Here is a 27,993-nt window from a genome sequence, read left to right as displayed (position 1 = left end):
TATATATATTCCATATGCACATAGGTGTGGTGCCATGGACTGGAGGGTGGGCAATCTAACTACTAAAGAAAAATGACTCTATCTTCCCAGTAGTCATCAACTGCCTACTAATAGCTCCTCAGATTCAGGTGGAGGTTTGAGCACCCCTCCTTTATTCATACCTGAGTTGAACTTGTGCAGGTGACCGTAAATGCTGTGATTTCATGAGTGCAATAGCCCTTTCATGTCTAGAAGACACTGTGTCACAGGGATCCTCCCCAGCTTCTGGCTCTTGCAGTCTTTATACCATTGTGCTTCATAAACTTAGGTGGGTGGGTACTGTAGTTTCCCCATTTAGGACCGAGTACCCTACAGTCACTTATTTTTAAGCAGAAAGGTTTTAATAAAGCAAATTCTTTAGAGACTTTTAAAGCATCTTGAAAACAATTTACAGAGGGTAGAAGGGAACTCTACAAAACCAATTTTGTTTAAGTTCAAGGTCTATAAACTACTGATTGCCTCTAGACTTCTGTTACTATTTATCTGGAGTTGCTGCCCCTGCCTCTGCCCAACTGTGCCGGGTCTACATAGATGCCAGTTTGTCAGACTCATCCAGGAGGTGAGACTTTACTGAGGTGCTGAAATGGTCACTGGCACCTTGAGCCAGATAACTGTACAGTTACCTACAGTTCGCCCTTAGGTACCCATGGTTGCTACCACTGAAAAATGGCTAAAGGAAAACAAGTTATCTGTCTTCCTTCCGATCGGATTTCCTACTCTTTTGGTTTTTTAGTGCCAATAACTTTCAAGGGTGCTTTACAGGAGGAGCACCCAGGCTCCCCTGTCTTAAGTCTGGAGGAGATTGGGGAAAAGCCAGTACAGAGGTGAAAACAGCAGGCCTTCCTAAGATCAGCCTTCTTCCTCTGAGAACCTGATTTTAACCTGTGAGCTTTGTACTAGAACAACACACATTCAATCTCTGCTGAACAAGATGAATTATCATTTTTCTTAACTTAAAAATTTTTATATAGTTTTATTTTATGTGTATGACTGTATTGCCTGAATGTTAAGTGCACCTGTGTCATGCAATGCCCTCAGAGGTCAGAAGAGGACATCAGATCCTCTGAAACTGGAGTTATAGATGATTGTTAGCTGCCATGTGGGTGTGAGTACTGATCCTAAGTCCTCTGCAAGAGCAACCAGTGCTCTTAACCACTGAGCCATCTCTCCAGCCCCTGAATTATCATTTAAAAAATATTTTATTTATTTTTATTTTTTGTGTATGAGTGTATTGTCTATGTATGTGTAAGTGCACCCGTATTGTGCAATATTTGCAGAAGTCAGAAGAGGGCATCAGATCCTCCAAAACTGGAGTTATAGATGATTGTTATCTGCCATGTGGGTGCTGGGAATCCACCCTGGGTCCTCTGCAAGAGCAGTCAATGCTCTTGACCACAGCCATCTCTCTAGTTCCTTGAATTATCATTTTTATAAATAGTGACACTGAACTGGCTCATAAGTGAAATTGTTTCATGATACACAGTATGGATCATCTGTGAGCCTTTCTGATATGTGTTTACCTCTTGCATTCTGACACTCAGCATTGCAGCCCCTTCACAGCTCTTCCCCACTTTCCAGTGTTTCTCTATTCTCTTTGACATTTCTTCATCATAGATAAATTCCAATCAGCTATGTTTTGTAGACTTTTGCAGTATTGCTAAAGAATGTCAATCATTTAACAAACTTGTATCTGAATAAATTAAAATCACCAGGCTTGAGCTCAGTATTGCCCAGCACTTTTCTACTAAACTTGTTTCCTCCTCTGTGCCATGAGTGTTTCAAAATCCCTGCTGAGCTCCCCAGATGCATGCAGCAATACTTGAGAAAGCTTGCTGCCATTGTGCCTTTGGATTATTTAACTTTTGTATATGTGTACATGAAAGCTTTGCTCATTCAAAGCAAAATATTTGTAATAATAAATAATTTTTACAGTAAATCCAAATAGTAAAAAAAAAAATCCAATCAGCAAACAAAAACCAAGCTCTGTTAACTTCCTAGAGAAAATCTTGCATGAGTCTCTATCTGTAGCTGTCTTTCCATAAGAAAGAAACTGAAATACAAAAGAAGAGGGGGAGATGTTGGAGAGATATCTTAGTAGTTAAGAGCATTCGTTGTTCCTACAGAAGACTAGGGCATGGGTCCCAGCACCTACATAGTGGCTCACAACCTCCTGTAACTCCAGTTCCAGGGGCTCTGATGCATCTCTGGCATCTGCAGGCACCAGGCATGCACATGTTACATACACACACACACACGTGTGTGTGTACATATATACACACATATATATCTACATACATACATCACATACATGCAGGCAAACACCTATACACATTATTTATTTATTTTAAATTTATATGTATGAGTATTTTGCCTGCATATATGTGCAATGACTGCAGAGGGCCAGAAGATGTCGGATCCCCTGTAATTGGAGTCATAGGCAGTTGTTAGCCACCATGAGGGTGCTGGGAACTGGACTCCAGTTCTCTTCAAGATCAGCCAGTGCTCTCTAGCCCTACATAAACATTTTTCAAAGGAAGTTTTCATTATTGTCTTGAAAGTTAATGCTTACCAAAGTGAAACACCTGTCACATCTTCAAAGTTTGTGTTTTATAGGAAAAAGATATTGCCATATTTATGAATATCTAACTATTTTACTACCACCAGATAATAGTGATGGAAGGCATGATGAGCAATAACTCTGTGTAACTGTGGGATGAACTTGGAAAAAGATACAATTACTTGTGTTTCATCTGTTTAGTTATAAGAAGAAACCTAGATATAGAGTTGTTTGGCTTGATTAAAAACAGGGACGTAATATTTTCCTACTAAAATTTGAGTATTAGTATTCTGTGGCCATTATGAAGGTTTTCCTTGTAGAACATTTGACAGCCAGATGACAAGAGAGGCTCTGTAGTGTTTGCAGGCTAAGCTCCAAGGAAAACCTCATGATGAGTCAGGTGCACGTGGCAGTAGGCTTACAGGTGTCTCTTAAAGTGCTGCTGTATTTGGTTTATTTATAAACAAAGAATTCTGGGTTTGCATCATTCTTAAAATGAAGGATAAGAACTTTCAATGTTTTTGAAAGTGTTGGGAAAAAATGACTAATTTCACTGGGGATGGTCTGTTTTTCTCTTTCATGAAGTAGAAGTCGAATAGAAGAAAGGACTCCTTGGAGGAAACTTATCTTACTATGCTTTGGGCTGGAAATTCATGGGGGTGGCAGGGATTTTGTAACATTCTTCCACTTCCGTGAGAAGAGCAAGGGTTTTACAAAAACTCTCCTTTTTTTCTTTTTTTTTGGTCTTTTTGAGACAGGGTCTCCCTGTAGCCCCCAGCTGTCCTGGAACTCACTATGTAGACCAGGCTGGCCTTGAACTCACAGAAATTCGCCTGCCTCTGCCTCTCCCTCCGGAGTGCTGGGATTAAAGGCGTGGGCTACCATGCCCGGCAAAACTCTCCTGTTTTATTCCATCAAATCTTGTTAGTTTCCATGGAAATAGCAGAAGGCAAATGATGGGTAGCCAGAGGGTTAATTCTCCATAGAATGATTTGGCTAGTTACAGCCAAAGGCTAATAGGTAGAGTCTACTACCAATTTAAGAAAATGAACTTTAATAATTTTTTAATCCAAATTGTATTTACTTATTTTTTTAAAGATTTAGTTTATTTTTAATTATATGTCTTTGTGTATGTGGGAAGGTTATGTCCACATGTGAGTGCAAGTATCCTTGGAGCCCAGAGAGGGTATTGTATTGGAGTTAGGGGGGTTGTGATCCACTCAGTGTAAGTGGGAACTAAACTATGATCTTCTCCAAGAGCAACAGTGCTCCCAACCTTATTTCTCCAGCCTCTGCTCCACCCAAGTTTTATTTTTAAATGATGTGATTTGTTTTGTAGTTTTAAAACCAATTATGAAGAAGCAAAAAGAAACAGAAGAAGCTGAAGTTATGTACAATCCCTCCATGATTATAATTTTGGATGTCATTATCTGTAGCTCTATAACTAAGCTCTTAAGCTACAGGATCTACCTGGATGTCTGTGTTTGTGAACTTGAGAAAAAGGGGCAGAAGGTGTGAGACTGATTGCAATCGGTTATAAAATAATAAGAGCCACAATTAATAGATAGACTGGGTGGTGACAAAAAAGGAAAATAAGGAAAACTGAAACCGTCTCAGGAAGAAGGAAAAAGCAGGGAATGGATGAGGAGGTGACCTAGGAGGTGCAAACACAAGGCACGCCCTGGGCTCTCAGTATTTACTGAGCTGTCTTTGTATCAGAGCCTTTTGTTTTCTCATAAGAGGAATTGCAAACTGTGAGCCTGAAACCTCTAAAATTTTCAATTTGTACGAAATGAGACACGACGGGCAGAAAGCTGGATAATAGCTAGTCCTCTCACTCAAGATATTAGTGTACTATTTATCCATCTCAGTAATTGTTTCTCATATTTTCCACAATCAAGCACCATTATTAATGCTAAGAGCTAAGGATCATTGTATTATACTATTATTGATTGAGCATTTATAATTGCTAAATTAAAACTAGCTAGGAATGCTTGGAAGAGTCTATTTGTTTGCATTTATTCTTTGACAAGTTCATATATTTATATGATGTTTTGATCAATTCACCTCCCCATTTCCCTTCAAATTCTTTCCTTATGACATCCTCACCACTTTTTCCTCCAAACTTCATGTGCCTTTTTTTTTTTTTTTTAACCCACTAAGTCCACTTAGTGCAAGGGTTTAAGATCATTTACTGGAGCAGGGGTGGCTACTCAGAGCCAGCATCCCTGAAGGAAACCGACATTCCATTCCCCAATGCCATCAGTTGCCAATAGCTCCTCAGCTAGGGGTGGAATCCAGGAGCCATTCATGCTGGGATTTTGGGTGACTCTACCCAATGCAGGTCTTGTGCATGCAGTCACGTTCACTGTGAGTCATGTGTGCCTTGTAATACCTGCCAAATACTACTTGGCTGTGGAGGTGCACCACCCTTGACTCTTACAATTATCCTACTACCTCTTCCTCAATGATTGTAGAGTCTTGGGAGAGAAGTATGATAAAGATGTCCCCTTTAGAGCTGAGCAATCCACAGTGTCTTATTCTCTGCATGTTGATCAGTTGTGGGTCTCTGAAATATTCATTACCTGTTTCTAAAAGAAGCTTATCTGACACATATACTAATCTATGCATATAAAGATAAGAATTTAGGAGGAATTTAATACTATGTCTTTAGCAGAATAACAGGATTAGGTTCTCCCCTAGGACTTATGACCTAGCAAGTTTCAGGCCTTTGGTCCAGTTAGTGACTCTGGGCTAGAGTTCTGTATTTTGGAGCAGATTTTAATTCCAAATGGAAAATGGTTGGTTACATCTATAAGATTCATGCCCCTGTGGCACCAGTGGGCATATCTTGCCAGGCCAGTCATTATTGTAGCTTGTAGCATTCTTAGCTAGGTAAGATTGATAATGACTTTTTTCCCTTGGTAGTAGTACACAAAGAACTTTCCAGCACTATGAAAGCTAGCCAGTAGAGATGAAACATCCAGGTCAGTAGAAGCTTGATTTGTACATGGTATCTTCAAAAAAAGCCAGATTATCTAATTGTTTCAAATTAGCATTCTTTAAATTCCAGTTACAAATTTTGAGTCTCTTCTTCCTCTAAAATACTGTATGGAAGACAAAGTTAGGGTACACTGAATACAGATGACAACATCCTGTACTGCACAGGCAGAACTAAGTTCATCTGCATTGAAAGGAGTAGAGTTATTTTAAGACAGCGCTGTGAATACAAAAGGCAGGTTCAATAGAAAAAATAGAAAGCAATAGACAGCACTGAGCTATTACTAAAATCTCTGAATACTATGATACTGTCCTGGGAGAAAAAGAATTCTTCTTCACTAGAAGATGACAAAATATTGAGACAATCACATTTTTGATGTTTTAAGTGGCAGATTTGGAGCATTATTTGAGTAAACTGGACACCTCTTTATTTTGTTTTCCATGGTGACAACACTTGCTCAACATTTGTTTTGATTCTTAATCATCATAGATGAATCTACTTCACTGTAAGTTATTGTTATTAATCTCTTGCAAATTAATCTCTTACAGATTATTAATCTCTTAACAAACAAATCAATCTTTGTTACAGATATCTGTGTATAGGAAATCATAGTATTTGTAGGGATAGGGACCACTCAGTTTTAGGGATCCATTGAGGATCTTGGAACTCAAGATACTGGGGAATACAAATGTTTCATAACATTAGTTTATAATCCATTCAAACAAATAGAAACATGACTACAAGTACCACTTTCTAGCTCCAAGATCAACATGTGCCAAGCACCACATAACACACACACACACACACACAGACAGACAGACAGACAGACACACACACACACACACACACACACACACACACACTTGTTAAATTGATTATGGTGAATAAAATACTTTGAAATAAAACTAGGGGCAAGTTGACTTGACTTATACATAAAAGAAACAACATTTTATAAAAAGAAGTTTCTTCTTATTTGGATTAAGTAAAGGACAGAATTCCCATTAAAAATAAAATGTAACAGAAGGTTCATTCATTTTTTTTCTTTTAAAACAATTGAAACATGTGTTTTTTGGTCTCCATAAATCCCACATAGCCCATAAAACTCATAAACATTGACCTGACTATTTTATTAAATTTAAAAGAACCAATTAGAAGAAAGGTCTTTGCAGAAAGGTGTTGGGCTTCAAGGAGGTGTTTACATTTCATCTATCTTAACTTAGGTTCTGACACATTATCTTATATATTATTAAGTTTTTATTGATCAAAGCAAACTACATTGGCCCAAAAGTAAATTTTCACATTTTGTCCATACTCAATATTTTCCCAAGCTCTTAAACATCATAATGTGACACTGATTTACTATCTACCCTATCTCAACAAAAAGCAATTATTAAGAGTTTAGCTGATCTCCAGGTGCTTACATAAGTAATCCAGGTATATCTAAGCTCTCTCTTGGAAAATCGTCCATTTTCTCATGTTTCTAGATGTCTCTTTCTCACTCTCTCATCTCTCTCTCTCATGTGTGTGTTCTGCCACACACATATACACATTTTTAATATAAATCAAAATTAAAGTATCATTCATACAAAAATTTTCATTTTCTTCATTTTTCTGGGTCGAAGAACCATGTGGATAACAAAAGACATTGAAATGGTTTGCTATAGATCTTGAAAACATGGGCAAGTCATGGTAGTGCACACCTTTATCCCAGGTAGAGGTGGGTGGATCTCTCTAAGTTCAAGGCCAGCCTGGTCTACATAGAGTTCCAGGCAGTCTGGGGCTACAGGGAGACCCTGTCTCAAAAACAAACAAACAAATAAACAAACAAACAAACAAATAAATAAATAGCAAAACATGGAACAGTTTAGATTTCCTAATTACAAAATAAAGCAACCTCAATGTAGCAATGCAGATCTCTGTTAGAACTCTTCAGAATATGTGACTCCTGGCTCAAATCCTCATGAAGTCCTCTTTTTATCTTGCTTCCTTCCCAACTGGCCTTAGTGCTCATGGTAGTGACTGTGGATGGCTGCCACCATTCCTTACTGACAACACAGATAATAGGAAGAGCAGAGAGACATTTTAGGGAAGTGATCTTTTGAGCACTGTCCTGTATTGCACAATTGGAGCAAACTTGCAGCCTGTTAGAATGAAGCCCACCCGCTGGAGTCAGAGAGACTCATAATTAGAAATAACAGACAGCACAGGAAAGCATGCATATCATTCTCAAACAAAGGCTCCTTTCTCATGGAAGATGCCTGTCTGTTTGGGCTGTACTCCTGCACTGACGTAGAACTGGTGACTGTTCTTGTAGTCCCATTTATCTCCTTGGGAAATACAAAGAACCTATTATGAATGCCTACCACCTATATGGCTTGTCTGTGATCTGCAGCTAGAATCTTCTTTTTCTTTTTAACTTTTAGAGTGAATTTATTTTCCTTAACTATGGAGCTGTTGAAGAGAAGGTGTTTATCCTTCCCAAGATTACAGTCCTATAGTCAGGTAAATTTTCTTGGTGTACCTGAAAATTATTTTGGGATATATAATTTCTTTTAAATTGGCTGCTGCTGGTGCAATAATTCAGAAGGCACTAACTCATTTCCAAACATCATTAAAATCCAAGCCAAACAAACAGCTGATCTGCTTGTACAGTATACCAAAGCTGCTGCAGGAGTTTCTCTCTCTCTCTCTCTCTCTCTCTCTCTCTCTCTCTCTCTCTCTCTCTCTCTCTCTCTCTCTCTCTCTCTCTCTCTGTCTCTCTCTCTTTCTCCCTCTCTCATTAATTGCATTTTTGGGCTGTTGGAGCAGGTGGGGCATTTTATCTTCTCATCTCATTAATCACTTGTGGGTTGCTGAGGAAAGCTCTATTAATACCTGGTCAAAAGACAGCATAATCCATAACATCTTCCAGCTGCAGCAAAGCCAGCTGTGGAATCAAGGTGTTACTATGTAACCAGGCTGAAGTAATTTATGAAAACTAACATGATACATCTGCAAAGGAAGCCTGCTTGCTCAAACCAGGAGCAAGATGATTCCTTAACCCTGGCTTGTCTGATTGGCCCTTTGAAAGATTATTACATGATCAAAGCTGGCTTTCTATTCCTGATATTTCTGGTACATACCTTCTCTCCATCCTCTTTTTGAATTCCAGTGCTCTGGGATCCCTAAAGTCCTGGCTCAAGCCTTCTCCTGCTCCAGTACCAACTGATCTTGGGCTTTGATTTAGACTTTTAAATAAAAGTATCACCCTCACCATGATTTTCCTGTATATAAATTTTTAGTTATGATGTGCAAACATAAAGTTGAAATTATATTGATATTCTTGACATTCCTGAAAATGTATATAGCCTATTGCTACCAAATCATTTCATTACCCTAGTATCACATGTATTATGGTAGTTAATGTTAGGCTCTTTAAATAATAAGTCCGTATTGCATTAGTGCATTTGATTATTAAATAAGTTCAAGACAATTTCAAAATGGATTGCCTAAGGCAGAGATCAATATGCTGAGTGAATATGATTCCAGCCCAAAGCAAAAATTCCTCACATTTATGTTCTGTTAACTTCTCAGGGAACAGTTTCATGCTAAATCTTTCTGAAATTCCTATAATAGTTTGGGAATGGTAATGATTAGTCTTACAGATCTCTAGACGACATATATTAGCCTGTAGCTGAAATGGCACAAGCCTCACATCCCTTCAGGAATCTAAAGCATTACACTTGCAATGAAGGGCTTACATTTGCAAATTTGGTCAATGATGCTTTTAGGTTGTTTTAAAAAACAGACATGACTGAATATATGGACTCCATTGCGGGGGTGCTATGGAACGGTGCCGGTGGGGACAGGGGTACAAAGAAGATCAAAATTGATTGAGACGTTCTGTATGAAATACACAAAAATTTAATAAAAATGTCTATAAAAAACTGTGAGTAATGAATGAAATAAAAAGCACCCGGGATTATGGCCTACCATTTAGAAGGTTTGCCAGGCCTGATACTGAGAGGGTTCAGGCAAAAATTGTTGCATAACTTTTTTGTTCGATTATATTACAAAGGCTGGGTATCCCTGCCAGTGGTAGAACACATACTTAGCATGCATGAGAGCCTAGGTTCAATCCCTAGCACCACAAAAACATGAAACATTATAGTGAAAGAAGCAGATAAAGGGCAGTTAAAGCAAGTTCTGGTACTATACATTTTTGTTACCTAGGCTCAAGCTTTCTATTATTGCAGGAGAAATGGACTAAGGCACTCATAGAAATATAAAATTAGGACTTGCCAATTGGAATACAATTTTTATAAAATTTGAAAAAGTGTTATAAACCCCACAAATAAACTGTATAGTAAAGGGAAGATAAAATGTTTTTATTTACAGTAATGATATTTTAAATAAGTGAAAACAGAGGCAGTGACTTCTTGATCCTTGAAAGCATTGTGTGGGTGGTTAGGAGGGTAGAGGAGCATGAGAATACCTCAGTCCAGATGTGAGGGACGCACTGTGTAGACAGAAGGTGGGCATGGGGTCTATGAGCCCGATTACAGATGGTTTCCAAGGGCCTTTCCAGTTTCTGTGATTTATAATTCTGTGTTTTGTGAGGGGATTGAGTTGAAGCCCTCATTCTGCAGAACATGTTGTATGATTTACGTTGACATTCTGGCTCATTATTCTGGTGCTTGCATATCTATTTTCTTGTGTGTAAGGTGCTGGAGGACATAGCTGTGCCTGTCTTTAATGCAGAATATGACTATATTTCTTCAGCACTCAGCGAAGCATGTTGGAAGGTTAAGTCATTTACATGTGACCAAGGGTTCACAATTGTTCTTCACTTCACTGAGCAATCTATATGTCCTATAGAGATAATGTTATGTTAGTCTCATAACATAGATATATATTTACAGTTAATGTATAATTCTACATTGAATGTATAATTCTAAGGAAGTGTGGAACCAACTGCCCCATCCAGTCTATCAACAGATGAATGTCTAAGAAAAATGTGGCACGTGTACACAATGAAATATTATTCAGCTGTAAAGAGAAACAAAATCATGAAATCTGTAGGTGAGTGAGTGGAACTGGAAAAAATTATACTGTGTGAGATATCTCAGGCTCAGAAATACAAACTTGTATGCACTATTGCATATCTAAATCCTAGCTTCAAATCTTTTGTTTTGTATATTTAAGTTGGTGAACAAGTGGAATCCAGGAACGTAGAAAGGGGCCTTTGAGTGGGGCATGTTAATGGAGAGGGGATAGAAGGTTAAACATAAAATCAAAGTAGTGAGGCAGAATATAGGAAGTGGAGAGTGTGAGAGTATAGGGAAATCAAGGGATAAAGTGGAGGGATAACCCAAAGGAAGGGAGTATAAGAAGCCATATAGATGCCTACTATCTCACAACCCGACTTAAAAAATGCTGAGGAATGGAATCTATATGAAAACAAAGAAGGAAGAAACCGAGGGTTAAAGGATTACCTAGTGATGGAGGCCAGAGGACCTGGGAGAGATGGGTATAGTAGGTATGTTAAACCAGAGATATAAAAATGGAAATTCACTAATTAGTAAATTAATTTCAAAGTACAACTTTAAAAAAGTTCAAATGGCACTACCCTGTATGGGTGGGCAATGTTGCTTCCAGAAGACACGGGCTATTAAAAATTGCAGTACAAGTCACAAAATACCTCCCTATGAGTTATTGGTCAGGGAGCTCTCAGAGGTTTCCAAAACAACTTAAGCTATTTCTATTGCCCTTGCTTACCACCATAACCATATGATAAAGTCCTATTGCTAAAGGAATCACACACTTCGGCTGCAAGACAAAGGGAATTAAATCTCAAAGCCACCAGAAACTTCTTCCCTGATGCCTAGCTTTCACAGTAGTGGAAGATGCTATGCAGGGTTCTGGGGGAGAAATCAACAATCTGACTCAGCTCTGAACTCTGCATGTTGCATACCGACCTGCCAGGCCAGATGTGCCTACTTGTGTAACTACTTTCTGATTGGATTTGAGGTATGTTCCACAGGAGGGAATTTCATGATAGATATTGTAATTCTGGTCAAAAATCTGTGACTACAGAAGTCATAGGCCCCAGGGTAGAGCTTACTATTATTATGTTGCTTAATGGCCATCCTGTCAAGGTTCCTTCTAAATTTTATGTTTATACCCATAGACCTGGGCTACCTTCAACCTTGGTCAGTGAAGTTTCTTTTTGCAGTATGCAGCAGTCAATGGAGAGATGCATAATTGTTCAAAGTGCTGAGAATAAGAGATTGAATGCTTAGCTATGAACAGAGCATCTGTATCAACCCCACCACCATCAAGGCTCAGGGAACATTTTGGAACAGGAGATGGAAAGAATGTAAGAGCTGTAGAATGGGGAGGAATACTGGGAGATGCTGTTTTCTGGGCATGACATGGCTATCTCAGTCATAAACTCATAGCAGCTGTAGTTATCTGCACAAGACCTGTACAAGATCAAGCCAGCCAAAATCCTGGCATAGGTGAGGTAGGTAATCTCCACGCTTTCACTCATACTGAGGAACTATTGGTGACAGATAGCTACTGCGGCTGGGAGAATCATTCTTATTGAAGATATGGCAACTGATAAGTTTCTCAGGCTCCAATGGATGGCCCCACAGCCATACATATATGGGCAGCCCTAACTGGACTTAGCTGATAATTTTTTTTTTAAAGACATGAATATGGGAGTGAGGAGTAATTGGAGGAGATGGGGGAGTAGGAGTTGAAAACAAGTGAAGAAATGATTATATTTCATCATTTCCACATATGAAATTCTCATAAATAAAGTAAAAATTCTTTGAGATAGGGTCTCCCTGTAGACACAGCTGGCCTGGAACATGCTATATAGACCACTGGCTTTCGATCTCACAGATTGTTGGGATTAAAGGCATAAACCACCACACCTGGCTAAGAAATAGTTTTAAGAAGAACATCAAAATTAGAAATTGGGAGCATCATTTAAATAATCAAGAAGAAAGCAAGCTATTATAAATGTTGCTTTGAGTCCAATTGTTGATGCTCATGTACACCTGCATTCAAGACTGCCTACTTGGGAGTACAAAGCTTTCAAGGAGCTAGTCCCAGAAGAAAACTGCTTTATTTTTCCTTAAATTATGGTTTCAAAGCATCTGAAATATTTTCTCATACTTTACTTCCTTTAAGAAGCATGCTAGTGGGGCTGTAGGGATGGCTTATCTCTGAAGAGTACAGACTGCTCTTGCAAAGGACCTGAGTTCAGTTCTGAGCACTCACAATGGATGCCTCATAACTGCCTGTAACTCCAGCTTACAGGGGATCTGACATTCTCTTCTGGTCTCTGTGGGCACCTATACCCATGTGCATGTATCACATACAGACACACATATATGTATAATTAAAAATAAATCTTTAAAACAAAGACATGTGATTGCTCAGACTTTATGTTGTTTTATCATTTTGGTATTCCTAGGAGCAGAATGGTTTTGTTCTCATGGCAAAGTGGACTTTTTGATGTGGTTCAGGAGCTACCAAACTATTGTGATTCTTTATGGAAACAAACAGTAGGAGCATCTTCCAGGAAAGTGTGTATAAGTGAACCTTTCAAACAAATCAAGTGTCCATGTTCTTCACTCTAGAGCTGCTCCTACTGGCTGTGAAAACTGAAAAACCACATGGACAAGTGTGCAGTGCACCTCTGGACTTTGCTCATGTGAGCCACAGCCATTGTTGGGTCATCCCTCGGGTGTCTAGAGTTTTCCCAGTTTTTGTATTTCCCTCTCAGACTCAAAGCTATCAACCCCTCCTCTTTGAAGAGTTGATTTCTTTCCCATTCCACAGAATAGCTTTACGAAATGAATTTAGGTTTTTGGATATCAAACCTACAAAAATCTGTCCATACACATTAACTCTTTTCTTCTTTACTGTATTAAACCTGGTATTTCTGATTATTTTGAATATGTCCTCTGCTTCTTCTGCCTTGGAAAGCTCAATGATTCTTTCTTTCATATAAAGTGCACACGAGTCTCTCAGACTCCTTTGTTTCTTTATCTACTTACTAGTCCATATTCTCCTTACAAAAGCTTCTTCAAAACTTAGTCTTCATTTGCCAATTTTAACTGACAAAATAATGATTTGCTAAAAATGTCTTGTACTAATCCTCAGAATGGGTTGGATATATTACTCTACATGGTAAGAAAAATTATGATTGTAGGTGGGATTAACACTGCAAATTAGTTAACCTTAGGAGAGTTCCCTATATTGATTTGGGTTCAATGTACTCAAAATGGACTTTTAAATGCAGAATACTGTGACAGAGAAGTTAGAATGAGGGCATTGCTATATGATAGGGACTCAGTAATAATTGCTTGAAGAAAGCTGGAGAGATGGCTCAGCCATTAAAAGCACTGGCTGCTCTTGCAGAGGACCTGGGTTTTTTCCCTAGGACCAAGAGTGTGACTAACAATCATCTGTAACTCTAGTTTGGGTCAGATACCCTCTTCTGACTTCCATGGGCATTGCACAACATGAGAGCACTTACACACATGCAGACAATACACTCATACACATAGGAAACAAATATGTTGAAATCATCATTTCATACTGCATAAATATGTAATTTGTGAAATAGTATTTTCCTTTAACAATTGTATTACCCAGATTTCTCCAAAGAATCAGAATAAAATTAATACATTCTGTCTATATACCTGTCCATCTGTCTGTCTGTCTGCCTGCCTATGTATCATCATCTATCCATCTGTCATCGGTCTATCCATCTTCAACATAGCTACTTTAAAATATTGGATTATGGTCATATAGTTTTTGCACAAATGAGGTTTCACTTTGGAGAGAAACAGAAAAATCCACTCACTTATAACTTAACATTTATTTTATTGCAGCAATTTCCTCCAAATTGAAACATTACATCTTGCTTTAAGGCTCAGGAAGCTACCAAAATTTACAAGGATCAGGAAGCCAACTACTGTCTTAGGAAGTTCTGAGAAGCGCCTTAGAAGATCCACAAGGCCTTCCCTTTCCCAAGGTTGTACAGCAGTGAGGACTGCTGGTGGGGGAGAGATTCTCTGCTTGTCTGGCCGCCCCTAAGTCCTAGAGGCACTCTGGGGGTGCAGTTTTCCTGGGGCACCTTTCCTGTTGGCAGGGGCTGTTCAGTAGGGTCTGAGTCATGCCCTCTCAGAAGCCCCTCACCCACATTGTTGCAAATGATCCCACTGTATTAACTGGTTTATTAAGCTAAACTTGGTTGAAGAGTTCTTTGTTTGACTGTTTGTTTTAATGCCTCCAGAGACCCATCTGGATGAGTACATGCTTCTTATGTCTCCCCAGGAAAAGTTACAAGAGCATTTCAGATAAACAGCATTATAATGACATAGTAGGCTATTTACTGAAATATTCAACTCAGAAATGTTTTCTCGATGTAAGGGTAAACAGAGTAGTGATATATTCAGAGATAATTTTAAAGAGAAGACCTGAAATATTCTTTAAAATAGCCCAACACATAAACATCAATGAAAAAAGTTAAGATTCCTTTATCCCAACTTTATGGAGAGTTCATATACCATGTTCTTCCCCATTTTAAGTGGTATATTATGTATAAGACAAATATATGTACCTATGACAAGAATATGCAATATTTTGAAAGGAAATTTCCTTTGAAAGGAAATGTTACACACTTTAGCCATCTTCCTCAGTCTTTCAATCCTCCCAGTCAAAGAAATCACTGATTGGGCTGGTGACACGGCTCAGTGGGTAATGGTGGTTGCTGCTAAGCCTGATGACTAGAGTTCTATCCCTCAGAGCCACATGATAGAAGGAGAAAACAAACTCTTACAAGTTGTGCTTTGACCTCCACATGCATACCATGGCATATGTGTGCATATGTATGTGCGCACAAATACTCACAGAAGTGCCGTCTTTTATATCTTGAGTCATGTTCAGTTTACCCTTCTGTCTCCCCTGTGAATTGAGCCTTATGATTTTAGATATTTTTCTCCCTCACTATGGACAGAGCCAGAAGTTTCCCTCTTTCTCTGCTTTAGTCACAGCTCATTTTCATTTATATTTTATCTAAATATTTTTAGACTTCAAAGCATTTTTATTGCCCTTTGTGTTCATCTTCAATCAATTTGTTATTTTATAGGTCATTTAATGTTCACATATTTATTACTTTCTCTAATTTTTTTCCTGTTGTTAATATATTTTGATTCCCTTGTAGTCAGAGAACACACCTTGCATTGTTTCATGCTCTTAAGTTTTCTAAGGTTTGTTTTGAAGCTTAACACATGGTGCATTTGGAGGGCTGTTGCATGTGTTCAGGGACAATGTTGGTGGGTGGGGTATGGTTTAGATGCCTCTTTACTTGGCTTATGGTCCTATTCAGTGTCTTTTTCTGTGTTGTTCTTCTGACTAGTTCTGTTATTAAAAGTGGAAACTACTCATTGTTAATTTATTTTTCTTTCTTTTCAGCTCAATAATATTATTAAATTATGATTATAAAATTTGTTTCTAGATTAGCAGAAGATAAATTAAAACATTATTTAATTCACAAGATATTGTTGGGTCTAGTTTTCTCCTTTAAATATGGAACAATATCTTTAAATTTTTTTATGTGCATCATTCACCTTATTGAATATATGGATCATTTAGTGAGAATGGGCATCTAATTTTTTATCCATTCATCATCTTACTCATGCAACAGAAATACATAAATGGATGTGGTATATTGTCCTAGTTTGTTTATTCATTGCTGTGACAAAATACTCTGAGCAATACCAATTTGGGGAGGAAAGGGTTTATTCAGCTTATATCTCCCGGGTCACAGTTCATCTGGGAGCCCAAGATAGGAACTCAGGGCAGGAACCTGCAGGTAGGAGCTGGAGCACAGGCCATGGAGTAACACTGCTTACTGGATTGCTCCCCTGGCCCCTGCTCACCTTGCTCTCTTATCCAACACAGGGCCACCTGCCCAGGGGTGGCACTACTCACAGTGGGTTGGGCCCTCCCACATCACTCAACAATCAAGAAAATACCCCACAGACATAGCCACAGGCCAGTCCAATGGAGGCAATTCCCCAATTGAGGCTCCCTCAACCCAGGTGTGTCAAGTTGACACTAAAGCTATCCAGCACATATATCAATAGAACCTGAGTTGGAAAGAGGCACACCATCTATTGCAGACATGGGCTGCTGTGCTGGAAGCACAAGACAAAGTCACACTTTTCCTCTGACAGTGAATCACAGAAACCACAGTCCACTGTCCACCCACATCATGATAAAGCTGTCCCTGGTCTACAGAAGTTGTTGCTTTCTCCTAGCACACTGGCAGGGCTTCTGACAGTTACTGGAATACAAAAGCAGTATACCTACAAAAGCAGACACCCTGCTGCCACTGCAGGGGAACCCAACAGTACCAGAGAAGGAGTAGAGCTGATTCTCCAAAGACAAAACAGGTGAAAATTAACATGGAGCATTGCTTGGCACAGGGCTTGAAGGGGAGACACCACAGAGGATCTATTCATGTGGGATGATTCCATTATTCTGTGTCTCCACCCAGCCTCATTCTCTCCTTGGGTTATCTGTGCAAAACCCAAGTGAGCAGCTGGCAGTCTCCACCACTGTTGTGCCTTATTCTAATACTCTGTTTCCTTCCCCTCTTCTTTTTTCTTTAAAATATTTTTGGGGTTCTGAAGAGACGGCTCAGCAGTTAAGAACACCGTTCTTGCAGAAGACCTGTGTTCAAACCCCAGCACCCACATTACAGCTTACAGCTGTCTGTAACTCCAGCTCCAGAAAATCCAACAGTCTCTTCTGTTCTCCACGGGCATTGCACGGCCTGGGTCCTACATGCAGGAAATACACACATACACATAAAATAAAAATAATAATAAATAAAATAAAATTAAAAATAGGAGCCAAATAGGTAAGTTTGGCTGCTGCACACACTGCACCTTGACTCCCCAAGCCTCATTCACCCTCCAACTCTCCCACCCCATCTCTCATCCTAGCAGGGGGACTAGCACATTTTCTGTCTTGGCACCCCAGACCTCTGGACTGACCTATTGGCCTAAACTCTCCATTGCTCCTGATCCTTTGCATCCAGATCAAACCAATTCCTCCCTCCAGTCCCCACCTCCCTTTGCATCTGTGGAGAGCCCAGCCCCACAGCTTCCTGGAGCCAGCAGCTTGCCTGGGTAAGTTTGGTTGCTGTGCCCACTGTGCCTTGACTCCCCACGCCTCATTCACCCTTCTAGCTCCTCCATCCTATCCCTCCTCCTAGCATGGGAACTGGCACATTTCCTGTCTTGCCACCCCAGACCTCTGGACTGACCTCTTGGCCCAAACTCTCCACTGCTTCCTGATTCTTTGTGTCCAGACCAACCAAAATCCACCCTGTAGTTCCAGAAGCCCTTGGGCCTCTTCTCATCCCCACCTCCCTTTGCCTCCCTGGAGGTCAGCAACTTTCCTGTGCCCAGCTCCCAGGCCAGCCCAGCCCTCAAATTCCTGAGGCCAGCATCTTTTCTGGAGGGATCCAGATCTTATGAGAAAGCCCTGAGAGCATATGATCCTCAACCGACTTGGGCCTCTGTGGGAACTCCTGAGCAGCAAGACAATAGCAATTTGGCCACTCCAATATAAAATCCAAAGAGAGAATCTGAAGCCTAGACCAACCAGCTTTTCATGCCCAATAAGTAAACCACAAAGGCACATAAAGTTTATAAAAAGAAACAGACCTAAACTCAAAAAAGGAAAGCTTGAAACTCACTCAAGAATCAGAATCTACAAAAGAAATCCACATGTCAAAGTCACAGAGAAAAGATAAAAACATGAAAAATCAAAATAATATAACCCCACCAAGTACCATCAGTCCTCTAGAGGAGTACAATGAGAACCCTGAAAGATACCACAGGACATGGAACTCAAAAGAACAATTATAAACATGATAAAAAAATTCAGTGAATTTAAAGAACACACAGAGAAAGAAATCAAAGAACTGAAAGAAGATAGGGACAAACTTCTGAATGAATTAAGAAGAGTTAGAAATATTGAAGAATTCTTAGGCTGAAATGCAGAAGGAAGTGAAACACTCAGTAAGCCAATTAGAAATGACAGGAGAAAGCCTCACCAATAGGATGAATGAAATAGAAAGCAGAATATCAATACTGTAAAATAAAGTGGATGAATTATACCACTCAAGCAAAGATTATGAAAAATTTAAGAAAACACCAGAATGGAATATGCAGGAATTGTGTAACACTACAAAAATATCAAACTTATGTGTCATAGGCATAGAGGAAGGAGAAGAATCTCAGGGCAATTTTGGACCAGATCTTCAACAGGATCACAGAAGAAAATTTCCCAAAATTAAAGAAAGATGTGCCCATACAAATATAAGAAGCATACAGAACACCAAATGGACAGGACCAGAAAAGAAACTTTCCACAGCACATCATAGTAAAAACACTAAACATACAGAAAAAAGAGACAATACTGAAAGCTGTGAAAGACAAACAACACGTCACATATAAAGGAATACCCATCAGAGTTACAGTTGACTTTTCGGTGCAAACTATGAAAGCCAGAAGAGCCTGGACCAAAGTATTCCCAGTACTAAATGACCACAGATGCCAAGCCAGATTATTTTACCGAGCCAAAATGTCTATTATAATTGAAGGAGAAAGAAAAATCTTCCATGATATAAATAGGCTGGAAGAATTTATGTCCACAAAACCAGCCCTTCAGAGAGTTCTTGAAGCAATACAAAGAGCTGAAGAAAAGAACAACTATACACAAGGGGTAATAGAAAGAAACTTACTGAAGGTAAGGTATAATTGTGGAAATGCAGCTATATCAAGAATGTGAACAGAAAGAAATATGACAGGATTCAATAACATCTTTCATTAATAACTTTAAATATCAATGGACCACAATCCCCAGTCAAAAGATACAGACTAGTTTAATGGATTAAGAAACAAAGCCCATCTTTTTGTTGTCTACAAGAAACTCCTCTAACTTTCAAGGACAGGCACTACCTTAAGGTGAAAGGATGGAAAAAAAATATACCAAGTGAATGGTACTAAGAAAAAAGCAGGTGTTGCAATTCTAATATCTGACAAAATAGACTTTAAAAATCAGAAGAGATAAAGAGGGCCACTCCATCCTGATCAAAGGAAAAATTGACCAAGAAGATATTACAATCATGAACATACATTCATCAAACTCTGGTGCACCCAACTTCATAAAATCAGTGCTACAAGATTTTAAGACCCAGATTAATCCCAACTCATTAATAGTGGGGGACCTCAATACCCCATTGTCTCCATTAGATAGGTTAACTGGACAGAGAGTTAACAGAAAGACATCTGAATTAAACAATACAATACATCAAATGGGCCTAACAGACATCTACCGAATATCCCACCAAAGAATATATAATTTCTTTTCAGTGCCCCATGGAACTTTCTCCAAAATTGACCATATACTGGGGCACAAAATAATCTTCAACAAATACAAAAAGATTGAAACAATTCCATGCATTCTATCTGACCACAATGCAATAAAGCTTAAACTCGACACTGGAAGGAACCCTAGTAACAACATGAACACATGGAGATTAAACAACACCCTCCTGAATGATGAATGGGTCAAAGGAGAAATTAATAAAGAAAGAAAAGTATTCCTGGAACTAAATGAAAAGGACAATACAACACAACCAAACCTCTGAGACACACTGAAAGCGGTCTTTAGAGGGAAGTTTATAATCTAAGTGCCTACATCTAAAAATCAGAAAGAACACAAATAAATGACTTAACATTGAAACTCAAGACAGTTGAAAAACAGCAGCAAATGAAACCCAAACCCAGTAGACAAGAAGAAATAACAAAAATTAGAGCAAAAATCAATGAAATAGAAACAAAGAAAACAGTACTAAGAATCAATGAATCAAAGAGCTGGTTCTTTGAAAAGGTAAGCAAGACTGACAGACTGGTAGCCCAGTTAACTAAAGAAAGAAAGAACACCTCCAAATCAACAAAATCAGAGATGAAAGGGGAAGCATCACAACAGACAGCAAAAATCCAGAAAATTATAAAGGAATACTTTAAAAAACTTAAGGGCTACTAAATTTGGAAACCTAAAATAAATGGATGGATAGCTAAAAGCATGGGAATCACTAAAACTAAGCCAAGAAGAGACCAACAGTTTAAACAGACCTATGACACATGAGGAAATTGAAACAGTAATACAAAACCTCCCAGCCAAAAAGGCCCAGGACCAAATGGATTTATAACAGAAGTCTACTAGACATTTAAAGAAGATCTACATCCAATACTACTTAATTTATTCAAAAAGATAGAAATGGAGGGAGACCTTCCAAATTCCTTATATGAAGCCAGCATCACTCTAATACCAAAGCCTTGTAAAGATACAACCCAAAAAGAAACTATATACCTATATCCTTAATGAACATAGACACAAAAATTCTAAACAAAATACTTGCAAACTGCATACAGACACACATCGAAAAGATCATCTACCATGATCAAATTGGATTTATTCCATAGATGCAGGTATGGTTCAATATACGTAGGTCAATAAAAGACATAAATCATATAAATGGACTCAAAGACAAGAACCACAAGGTCATCTCAGTATATGCAGAGAAGGTCTTTGACAAAATTGTTCATGCATTTATGTTCAAAGCCTACAGAAAATTGGACAGGAGGGAACATACCTCAACATAATTAAAGACATATACAACAAATCCACAGCAAGCATCATTCTAAATGGAAAAAAATTGGAAGCACTGCCATTAAAATTAGGAACCAGGCAAGGCTGTCCACTGTCTCCACTCCTTTTTAACACGGTGCTTGAAACTCTTGCAAGAGCAATAATGCAAGGAGAAGGAAATTAAAGGAGTAATAATTGGAAAACAAGAGATCAAATTATCCCTTTTTGCAGATGATATGATATCTAAGAGACTCCAAAAATTCCACCAGAAAACTCCTAGAAATTATTAACATGTTCAGTAAAGTGGCAGGTTATGAAATTAAACTACAAAAGTCTGTAGCCTTTCTATATAGCAATAACAAGCAATCAGAGAAGGAGTACATGGAAACACTCCCTTCACAATATCTGCTAAATAAAATAAGATAAAATAAAATAAAGTACCTCAGAATAAACCTGACTAAAGACATTAAAGAGCTCTACAATGAAAATTTCAGATCTTTAAAGAAAGAGATTGAGGAAGCCACTAGAAGATGGAAGAACCTCCCATGGTCATAGATTGGAAGAATTAATATTGTGAAAACAACCATCCTACCAAAAGCCATTTATAGAGTCAATGAAATGCCAATCAAAATCCCCATGACATTCTTCACAGAGTTGGAAAAAACCATTCTAAGATTCATTTGAAAGCACAAAAGACCTCGGATAGCCAAAGCAAAACTGAACACCAAGAGCAATGCTGAGGGGATTACTATACCAGACTTTACACTGTATTATAGAGCTATAGTCATAAAAACAACATGGTACTGGCATAAATATAGACCCCTAGCTCAACAGGAAAAATTAAAGACCCAAGTATGAGTACATGCAATTTCAGCCACCTGATATTTGACAAAAGGGCCAAGAACATTCACTGTATTAAAGACAGCATGTTCAGCAAATGTTGCTGGCAAAACTGGATCACCACCTGTAGAAGAATGAAACTGAACCTCTATCTTTCACCTTGCACAAAAGTCAACTCCAAATGGATCAAAGACCTCAATGTGAAGCCTGAAACACTGAAACTGTTGGATGAAAACCTTGCAATTACCTACAAGTTATAGGTATAGGAAAGAATTTTCTAAACCAGACATCAATTGCTCAGGAAACAAGTCAAGAATCAACAAATGGTACCTCATTAAACTAAAAAGCTTCTGTACATCAAAAGAAGCAACCAAGGAAGTGAAGAGAAAATCCACAGAATGGGAGAAAAGCTTCACCAGCAACATATCTGACAGAAGTTTAACATCCAGAATATATAATGAACTCAAAAACAAAGAATCAAGAAAGGAAGTAACCCAATTAAAAGATGGGCTAAGGAGCTGAGCAGAAAGTTCTCAAAAGAAGAAAGGAAGATGGCTAAGAAGCATCTTAAATGGTGTTCAACATCATTAGTAGTTAGGGAAATGCAAATTAAAACCATGTTAAGATTTTATCTCACCTCAGTCAGACTGGCTAAGATCAAGAGAAGAAATGATACCAAATGTTGGAGGGGATGTGGGGAAAGGGGTACGCTCATCCACTACTGGTGGGACTGCAAACTTGTTCAACCCCTATGGAAAGCAGTGTGGAGAACTCTTAAAAAACTACAGATGAACCTACCATCTGACCCAGTTATACCACTATTTGGCATATACCCAAAGAACTCATCCTATTGCAGAGACACTTGTACATCCATGTTTGTTGCTGCCCTTTTCACAATAGCGAAGAGATGGAAACAACCTAAGCTTCTCTCAACTGATGAGTGGATAATGAAAATATGATTCATTTATAAGATGGAGTTTTACTCAGCAGGTAAGAAAGATGAAATCGTGAAATTTGCAGATAAATGGATGGAACTAGAGACTGTTATACTAAGTGAAGTAACACAGACTCAGAAAAAAAAAAAACAAAATAAAACAAAACAAAAAACCCAAATGACATATGTTCCTCCTCATATGTGGATCTTAGCACCAAATCCTGATAAGTGAGTATGTATCCAGACATAACTACTACAGGAGCCAGGATAATGAAAAGGAACCAGGGAGGTAAAGGAAAAGAAAGACTCTGAAAGAGAACAGTAGGAAACAGACATTAATAAGGGAAATATGGATAAAAAGGGGTTATTTTAAGGAAGGGGATGGAGGTTTATACAAGAAACCTTGGGGGTAAAGGGAAAGAAAGAGCCCAAGAGAGGTGGGACCATAGGAGAAGGGTATTATTCAGGGAAAAATGGGAAAAATGGGGGCACTTTCAATGGGGAAACCACGGTACAAGGGTTAGACATTGCAAGAAATAATGCCTAGCTAATTTTCAAAAACAAGGAGGAACCATATTAATTGAACAACCTACTGACAAATTATACATACAACTAGCTCAAGGAATATAATACATATCTAGGCAAGGTTTATCTGAGAACATTGGTTTTCACCCAAGCTTTATCTATATAGCACATGGCAATTAAAAGTGCCAGACTGGTGGAACTAACATTCTTGGATGTCTAACAGCCATACTTTGAGGCCTATACTAGCTTGGCCAGAAGGACATAAAGGACAGTTTTCACTCCTTGCCCTCCTAGGTCATCTAAGCTCAGGGAGTACAAGCATCTCTCAAAATATCCCGTAACTGTGGTGAGTCACCTGTCCTCTTGATCAAGGAGGCCATGGAGACCTCACCAAATGGACTTGATCCAGTGTCCAATCTACATAGAGGAGGGTCAACACAGAGAAACATTTCCTCCATGCTTCCAAGTGAAGCCAGCCACAACTGAGCAGGACCTTTGACTTATCTTCACATAGACAGAACTGGTAGAAAAAAGAAATGAGCCAGCAGCTCCTCCCAAGCCATGTGACCCCTGAGGAACAGATCCTCAAATGACCTTAAGAGTAAAAATAAATTGGTTTATCTGTATGGTCTTAAACAAAAGGAGAGTATAACCAAAGATTAAAGGGATCAATAAAATTCTTTAAGAGTCCATGTATGTAGCTAAAAGCTACATAACAAGAAACAATGCCAGACAAGAGATACCTTCCTTTGAATTGTTTGGCCAGGGTAGCCCAAGAGATTCCCAGACAGTAACCCAGCATAGAACTGGGAAAATGAACAGCAGATGCTAATCTTTTCTAGAGGAATATTGGTGACTGATTGCTGCTGGGTGAGGAAACGCTGATCTTCCTAGAACCGGGAGCTCTAGATGGGCTGACTGGATTCAGAGGATGGACAGGCACTGGAGAATGGCTTGGGGTGCCTAGAACACAGTGGAAAGTGGTGGGGATTACAGAGTATAAGGGCTCTGGCGGGGGTGGCTATGGGAGGGTGCCATTTGGGATATGGGTATATGGATGAATGGAATTGCTTGGGATATTCTGTATGAAATGCACATATCATAAAAATTTGAGGAAGAAGCATAAAAATTTGCTCCATGTTAATTAGCAGAGGTGAAACATATTACCATTGAAATCTACCCAATGATTTTAGATCTATGCTCAGGTGGATCGCAGAAAGTAACTGACTGTGATTAGTAATGTCAGATGCATAGAGATTGGAAACACATGTGCAAACATCTAAGCGTTAGAAGCATTAAGAATGAGTTTTTCTGGGGCTGCAGAGAGATGGTCAGTGGTTAAGAACCCAGGTTTGAATCCCAGCACCCACATGGCAGCTAACGACTGTCCAGAACGCCAGTCCCAGGGCATCCAACAGCCTCTTCTCACCTCTGTAAGCATTGCACGACATTGGTACACTTATGTACATGTAGGCAATACATGCATACACATAAAATACAATTAATAAATAAAATTTTTAAAAAAGAATGAGTTTTTCTGTAGGAAACAGTACATTTTAAAATGAAATGGAGATCTTTCTTAAAGGTTTAAAACTTCATTCAATTTTATGTCTAATGGGGTTTATACTGAGTTCAATATTGTATAACTGTATTAATTCTACTGTGAACCTAAAAACTTACAGCCAATACTGAAAGAGATGCATCTTTGTTCTGGAAATTGCTGTAATGAAATGCTTCTTTTCATTGTGTGGTTATTAAATAAATAATTAAAAAAAAAAGAATAGAGATGGAGAATAAGCATATAGAAAATTCTCAGAGGTCTCTTATATACAATATCCCTCTTGTACATAAAAGTAATTGTAATGGAAATTTATAAAGCAGTTTTTGGTATGCAGTTTTTGTTACCTTCCTGAATCTCATTAATAAATGCATAATTCTGTAAATGCAAACAATTATATATAGATATATAATTTTGTGATTTTTGTATAGTATAATTTGATGGTATTTAGAGCGCCTTCCCCATCCACACATTTTCCTACTGACTCCTGCCCAAATTAAAGTACTCCACTACATACACACACAGTTTGATTTTTGTCCCTCAACGTGGACCCATCCAATGGAGCCTGGTTAACCTACCGAGTTGCATCCTTAAAAGAAATTGTCTATCCCCCTACCAGCAGCCATCAGGTACCAAAGTCCCTTAGGGTTGGTTGTAACTTTTTAACCAATTCCCCATGTCTACACTGGGCTTTTGTCTGGTTTGAGCTTGCATGGGACTTGTGCATGCTGTCACCATTGCTGTGAGTCCATATGTGTAACTGACCAGATGTCTGGAAAGCTCTTGTTTCCTTGAAGTCATCCACCACCTCTGGCTCTTACCAGCCTTTGCCTGACTCTTTCACAATGATCCCTGAGTCTTGGGGGGGGTGGTAGAAGTTTGATACAGGTGTCCTACTCAGGGATGAGCGCTCTTGTTGCTTCTTGTTCTCTGCACATTGGCCTTACGTGGTTTTCTGTGTTAATCACCATCTACTGCATAAGAAAACTTCTCTAGTGTGAGTTGGATGATGCATTCATCTTATGTGTAGAAGTTGCATTGAAAATAACCCACTTAGGGCTAAGTGTCTCACAGACAATTGTTCTCTGCATTTGACCAGTTGTGAAACTATATATTAGTCTCCATATGTTGCAAAAAGAAACTTCTTTGATGAGTGGTGAGATGTATACTTGTTTGTAAGTATGAGGATGCATATTTAGAACACGGTAAAAAATTACGTTGGTAAAGGTGTGTGACAAAAGTGGGTTCTTCTCTAGGTCCTATGATCTCTCCAGCCATGCGTATTTGGCTGTTTACAGTACTGCACATGAGTTCCCTCCCATTGAGTGGGCCTTAATCCAGTTAGATAGCTTCTGATTACCCCCAAGATAAAAGTGCCACTACTGCACCAATAATGACAGTTTTCTGGGCCAATCATTGTTTTTTATCAGGCTTTATAGCTGGGTAGGACCACTGATTGTTTTTCTCCCCTGGAAGCTTACATTATGTCCTCTGATACCATGAGAGCCAGTCCTCATGGAGGAGGCATCCAGGTCAGTTCCAGCTTGATTGCTCCAAGTCCTGTATCTGAAGTTTGGCCTATCTTTAGCAATAGGGTCTTGCCCCCAAGTTCTGCGAGGCAATAATAGGTTGTGGTGATAATCTGTGTTATTTTGGGAGTCTCTTGAACTGCCCTGAACAACAACATGAAGATATTATTTCTCCTGCCTGGCACTATGTTTATTGTTATATAGCCAGCAGCTAAACATATGCACTTGCATACAAATGTATATAGATGATAGACAGATAGATGATAGATAGATAATATGACAGATAATTGTGTGTGTTTCTGTGTGTATTTTTCATAAGACTTTAAACTAATATATTTCAATCTGGGTTTTCACACCATCAAAATATTGGTTATCTTACCTCTCACTCCCTCTGTATAACCCTCCTTATTCCCTCCCCAGATAACACCTGTCTCCTACAACCTCCCTCTCTCAAGCTCCTTCTTCCCTTTCACCCCCATGATTCCTTCCCATTTTCTGATTCCTGCAGTTCTATTAGGATATATAATCACATTTGAGGATTTGGAGCTGAGTTCCACAAGTGAGAGAGAACATATATCGCTTGTTTTCTGAGTCTGTGTTATTTCACTTAGATTAACATTTTCTAGTTCCATTCATTTACCTGCAAATTTCATGATTTTGTCTTTCTTTACTATTGAGTAGAACTCCATTGTGTAAATGTACTACATTATGATTATCTATTAGTCCCTTGAGGGACATTTAAATTGCTTCCATTTTTAAAGCTAGGAACAATAATCTTTTAATCTTACTAAACTTAACAGTTTATTTTAAATTTTAAATGAATGATGTTTAGAACACACCTCGTATTGCATAAAACTATCAAGTGGGGGTGATTTTATTCCCTGACATTTGAATTCCTGAAAATATTTTTGACTATCACAGTTTAGCAGATGCTACTGGAATTTATGGAAGGAAGCTGCTAATGGTCCTGTAACTCACAGGATACATGTGTACAATATAGCATCATCAGATCCAAAATGTTAGTAATTTCAGTGATAGGAAACCCTTGCTCTATGTGGGCAATTCATTGATTGCAGAATAAAGAAAATATGTATTCATTAAATTACGAAGAGTCTGGATAAGAAGAGGTTAAGCCTAATCTCGATTCATTCATGCTATGGACAAGAATGAATCTGTGTTACCCCAAAACAACAAATATAAAATATATGAATTATTTTACATTATATAACTAATTACATTTAAAAATAAAAAGTAAAAATTCAGTGTTTCTCA

This window comes from Nannospalax galili, unplaced genomic scaffold, assembly GCF_000622305.1.
Source record: "Nannospalax galili isolate Female #2095 unplaced genomic scaffold, S.galili_v1.0 scaffold858, whole genome shotgun sequence".
Lineage (NCBI taxonomy): Eukaryota > Metazoa > Chordata > Mammalia > Rodentia > Spalacidae > Nannospalax > Nannospalax galili.
Note: the sequence above shows the minus strand (reverse complement) of the source record.